At 49.9% G+C, this 6,170-nt stretch overlaps 1 pseudogene; it reads left to right on the top strand.

The window, feature by feature from the left end:
- The first annotated feature begins 4,304 nt into the window (after positions 1-4,304).
- On the top strand, positions 4,305-5,600 carry LOC115386933 (transcription factor jun-B-like; annotated as a pseudogene).
- Positions 5,601-6,170: the final 570 nt, after the last annotated feature.

The raw sequence follows: 6,170 nt of genomic DNA, 5'->3' as shown, positions 1-6,170 counted from the left end.
GATGCTCGACTGATGCGTGACTGAGACTCCTGAACCCTCCAGGAGATCCGAAAAGTTCCAGAAACTACCAGGAAGCTCAGAACTGGAGCATTTTTACTGACATGCTGCTTCTTACTGTGACACCCAGGACTCCTGTAGCGCGACCGTCCGACCACAAGCATTTTCCCTCAAGCCGTCAGGGCTGTGACCTCTGACCCCCGGTCAGCACCTCACCAACAAGAACCATTAACACATAACCGTAACCACTGCAACACAGCACGCGCACACACACACACACACACACCACACAAAGACTGCACCATCTACACAATGAGCATGTCCCGTTTAAAGATGCGTTATTTCCCGTTTCCATGGAAACGAAGTCAACCCGTTTCATTGACTCGGAGCGCTGTTTTTAAAAGCTCCTGTTTTAATTTGATCGCCAGTAACACTTTCACATTTGGAAACTTTTATATCTGTACTTTTTAATGAATCAACAAAAAATCACAAGTGGTTCGTTGGGATCAGTATCGGCAGCACACTAGATCGTTACACTTTCATCTTATTTACAATTATACTGATACTATATTTACACTTTTTCCCTTTTAATCTGAACATCTTCTCAGAGATTATAAATTTCACGGCAGACTGGGAAACAGCCCATCGTCCCATCGGATGACTTGTCAGCTGAATCTTGGTGTTTGGTTGTTGTGATCAGCAGGTCATCAGGTCACATTACAGAAATAAACCAATATCAGCGGCTTCAAACACTAGAAAGCTGAAGTAAATGCGTTAAATTAAAGTTACACAGGTGGATTTGTTGGATCAGAGCTTCAACAGGTTCGTAACAAACATCAGCAGGAGACACTCCAGATGCTGAAAAGTCAACAGAACCTGCTGCTGACTGAATTCCAGGAGTGTTTTCAAATCCTCCAGACAAATGCAAACAATCTCCTCCTTTATATATTGTTAAATAACCGTGTATTTTATAATCCCTTCATGAGAACACATCTGGAACATGGTGGGCGGTTGTGATCGCTCGCCGCGGTCGTGGGGGTTTGTCAAACACCGATCATCTGCTCATTTTAATGAAGAGGAGTGTGTTTTGTGTTTTATTGTTCACCTATAATGTACATCCCACTCTGGCATTGTCTCCGCCGCACATCTGCACATAGGAGAGCTGTTATTTATGTGTTTGGTTGCGTAATGAGCTGGATCCGAGAGCCGTCCCTGCAGGTGCAGCTGGAGGATTGGAGCGCGGCGTCCTGCCCGACTCCCTCCGTCTGCGCAGAGACGCGGGACACGGCGGCGAAGGCGTTTGTTGCGCGTCTGCGTGGGCGTCAGGAGAAGCGCAAACAGGAGACAAAGGTTGCTTTCTCCACAGCGGAGACAGGTGCAGCGACGGAGGAGTCGCGTTTCCGCTGCTCGGCCGAGAGAAAGAACGAGCTCGAACAGAACGAGACACAAGAAGCGGAAATGACTGGAAGCTCAGGCTGGAAAAGGTTGGCGTGTCTCAATGAAACACTTCATTTTCTAAGATTTTTTTTTTTTTTAATAAAAACTGTATAATTTACATTTATTCCTTATCAGCTGAAATATTTCCATCTATTTTCTTTAACAAAAGTAATGAATTTTGTTTAGAGTCAAAAATAATCAAAAGTTTTTTCCCCACAAGGCGCCTGAACTATCAGTTAAAATATTACCTTTTTAGATTTTGGGAATTTCTAAATTAAATTCAATTTCTGTGTTTTTCTTCTTCTATGTTCTCTTTTTTTAATCTTTATTTTTTGGTGTGACTTGTGACTGGGAGCAAGCGAGACATAATTCAGATTCGCTGTGCGTCTTTCACAGACAGTGGAACTGAAGAGGTTCCCTTGGCCACAACGTCTGAAACCTTTAAGTTTCTCATCAGCGTACGACTGACTGACAAAACGGTTCATTTTAAAGCAGATTTCTGGGAATGTGTGTGCGCTGAGGTCAAGGGCCACGGTGGGCCATTTTACACTTATATTAATAATCTTTATGCAGGAGACACAAGCTTTATATTTCATCGAGATTCATGAAACTTACAGGAAAACATGCAAACTATACACAGAAGAGTCAGCAATCCGAGACTGGAACCGGGTATATTCCTGCTGTGAGGCCGCACTGTCAACCACTACACTGCTGTGTGCAACTGGTACAAGTATTGGAAAACAAGGGAAGTCTGATAGTATGCTAGTTATTACAGCGCGACTCTTGTACTTGTGGCTGCAGAGTGTTTTAACATTCCTAACACAGCGATTAAAAGCACAGCTCAGTCTGCTCTTGTGGAAGCGGCTCATAGGAGTATAAAGCTTCTCCCGTCCTTCCGGCCGCCGTCCACCACAGGCCACAGAGCACAGATAGAGGTCCTCCGTGGCTCCTCCCTCCATCTGAGACATAAACACTGAGAGAAGGAGGCGGCGATGCTCCGACCGTCTGCTGCTGGAGTTTATTATGTCCTGTGTTTCTGTATTTACTTTATCTGTCTGGACTCTGCGGCACTAAACTGCTGCTGCCGCTGCGAGATTACTGCTTTACTGTGTTCGATCGTTTTATTGTGTCCTCATTGTTTTACTGCTTCTGTTGCTGCTGCACAACACATCGCCTTTCAAGGGACAAATAGTCATCAAGGCGAAGGTTCCTTCAAATTCTGGATAATAGACAAAATATGAGTGGTTTCGTTCAGGTTAACGTCACTTTGCAAGACAACTGATTATACAAAATGTCAACATTTCTAGTAAAAACAACCCTGAAAGATGTCCTTTACACTATTGATCGCTCTGAATTGAATTGTTATTTACTGTAAAAGTAAATTGAATATGACGTCTAGACCTACTGGATGCGAGTTGAAAATTGGATTCTGACACTTCCAGTGGTTTTCTGTGCAACGTGACGTTAAAGCACCATTTTTCACATTTTAAAATCACTGGATCAATCCAGTGCATTAGATGAGTTATGAAGAGGAGGGACCAATGTAACACATGATAAAAAACACTATAACAACACATTTCCCAACTGTTATGTTGTACGTTATGTTGTACGTTTCAGTTTAGCTCCTGCTTTATGTGTTTTTCTACTGTCTTTCTTGTCTATTTTCTCATTTTTATTGAATCTCGGGGATATATATTTTTGTTTTTTGATAATCTGGGTGATAACATGCCCACTACATACGGGCAATTGAGATGTAATTCTATTCCATTGTGTGTTTTTAATTTACTGCAGAACTGACAACAAAGCTCACTTTAACTCGGACTTAATGCAACTTTTTATTCTACATACTAGAAGAAAACATGAACGGATGCACCAGTTGTCACATATTGAACCTCATGTCCTCAGATGTTTCAATGTTCTGCATTTACACCCGACCAGGAAACTAATTACAGGTTGGTTAGTCGTGGGACTAAACTCTTCTCTGTCCGGATCAAAGCGGGACAACGTGTCCAACCTCAGCGATACCTCGCAGAGCTGTCAGGACACTGCGGACGGGCTGTTTCTGCTGGAACGGATCACAGGCTGCTTCTGAATGACCTCTGGCAACATCTGTGTGTGAAACAGCGACCAGACACACCGAGAGGGTCCCTCTGGTTTGACTCCAGCTGAGCTCACTCCTCCGCCCCGCCGGGCCAGAAAGTCCCTGACTCTCTCTGGCTCCGGGATCGGGATTACACAGGGCAGGAATGCTGTTGAATGAGGCCCGAGTGGGCGTGGCTTCCCCGCTCTTCCTGAGAGGAACTGCCGCGTCATCATGTCCATATAAGGAGCTGCCGCTTCCTCCACGGGACGGATCACAATAAACACCTGTCCGGCGCTTCTGCGCTCGTAAATCACAGATAATGAACCCGGCGCGGCGTCACGCACAGCATACTGGCCCTTTCACGCGCGGAGGGGCCCAACTGAACGAAACCGGTGCGTTTATTAACAGTCTGCTGAGACGCGACTGAACGAAAAGCTGCGAGAGACGCAGAGTTTCATCCAGCTGCGCGTCCTCGCCTCTGCATTAAAGTCTGATCCCGGCGATCAAGGCGCGTCACGCATCGCGCTGTCCTCGCCGTGACAGCGGCGCCCGCCGCGCTCCCACCTCGGAGCGCTCCTCTTGCCTACAGGCTTGTTTACAGTCGCCTCTTCCCGGCATTAACGTCACCGGGCGACAGTGCGCGCGGGAGGGCGGAGACTCGCGGCGCGCCGGCCAATCAGCGCGCTGCGCCGCCCCGGCTCGGAGCATGTGTGTGAGCCTTTATTAGGCACGGCGTGACCCAGAGACACACACACACCTCCAGAAGCGTCGAGAACAACGCGCCGGCTCGCAGGAATACACGCACAGATCCAACTTTTCCCGGGAAGCACCGTGAAGACAGACAGCGCCTCGGAGGCTGGAAAAGACTTTTGCGCGCTTGTGTTGGACTGTCACGCTTCTTTTATCATTATATTATCAGAAACACTGATTCTGGGACACAGTTGAGAGAGAGAGAGGACGAGCGCCTGAATTGATGCGCGCGCTCTGCTGACACTGACTTTTGTTGATTATCCAGAGACTGTTTCTAGAAAGCGGCCGGTAAGATTACTTTCTTCCTACGACTTTATGTCTACAAAGATGGAACAGCCTTTTTATCATGACGACTCTTTCCTGCCGGCCTACGGCCACTCAGATGCAGCCATGCACGACTACAAACTGCTAAAGCAGAATATGAATTTGAACTTGACCAGAGCCCTACCGCAAACCTGAAATCCCAGCTGGGGAAGCTGACCCGTACCAGGGGGGTCACCAGGACGTGGGGTCCCTGAAGCTGGCGTCCCCCGAGCTCGAGAGGCTCATCATCCAGAACAGTAACGGGGTGATCACACTCCCACCCCGGGCCAGTACTTCTACACCCGGGGGCATCACGGATGAGCAGGAGGGCTTCGCCGAGGGCTTCGTGAAAGCGCTGGACGAACTCCACAAGATGAACCAGATGGCCCCTCCCAACGTGTCGATCGGAGCCGGTGGAGTAACGGACGTGCTCGGCGGCGGCGGCCTCCTAGCGTCTTCGGCTCGGCGCTGCAGCCCGAGCCCCCCATCTACACCACGCTCAACGCGTACTGCCCGGCACGAGCCTGTCGTCCGCGTCCAGCTACCCACCGCCACCATAAGCTACCTGCCGCCGCACCAGCAGAGCCACCCGCAGCCGCCCGCGCACCGGCGCGCACGCCCCCCTTCCAGCACGCGCTGCCGGGCTCCGGGCTGCACCCGCAGCGGCTGGTGGCGCTCAAGGAGGAGCCCAGACCGTGCCCGACCTGCTCAGCAGCGACGGCTCGCCCCCCATGTCCCCCATCGACCTGGAGACCCAGGAGCGCATCAAGGCGGAGCGCAAGCGGACTGCGGAACCGGCTGGCCGCCACCAAGTGCCGGCGGCGCAAGCTGGAGCGCATCGCGCGGCTGGAGGAGAAGGTGAAGGTGCTGAAGAGCGCACAACGTCGGCCTGTCCAACACCGCGTCCGTCCTGCGGGACCAGGTCGCGCAGCTCAAACAGAAAGTGCTCACGCACGTGAGCAGCGGCTGTCAGCTGATGCTCACGAGCAAGATGGAGGGCGTTTTGAGGCGCGGGGACGACACTCACTGACACTCACCGAGACTGACAAGTTAATAACACTGGAGCTCTGCATGCGCGGCGCTGGAGCAGCGGGCGGAACGCGCACGGAGCGCGCGATCCTCTGTGCGCCGCTGAGGGGGAGAGAGCGATTGAAATGGTACTTTCGGATGCTGGACACCCTCACCAGGACCATTCAACCCTCAGAAACCAGGGGCAGCATCCGGACCGAGCACACTGAGCACCGGCGGGCTCCCTCTGGCCCGGCGCGTGCTTCACTAATGGTAGAAAATGGGGAAAGATTGTTGTAATACTTTGTACTTTTTTTTTGCAACTGATATGGTCATGAAATGCTGCATTTATTCAATGTGTAAATTATTTTTAGTTTGTCCGGTTGATCCAGACAAATGATGATGTCCAATGTTTACAGTGTCTTTTTTTATTGTGATGTGTATTTAAGTAAAGTGTCTTAAAAATGAACTGAAAGTGTTTCTGCGTCATACATCCACACACACACACACACACACACACACACACACACACACACACACAACACACACACACACACAGCTGAGGACCACACACACACACCAGGAAGCAGTG

The sequence above is a fragment of the Salarias fasciatus genome, chromosome 4 (assembly GCF_902148845.1).
Source record: "Salarias fasciatus chromosome 4, fSalaFa1.1, whole genome shotgun sequence".
Lineage (NCBI taxonomy): Eukaryota > Metazoa > Chordata > Actinopteri > Blenniiformes > Blenniidae > Salarias > Salarias fasciatus.
This window is presented reverse-complemented; position numbering and strand designations above follow the sequence as displayed.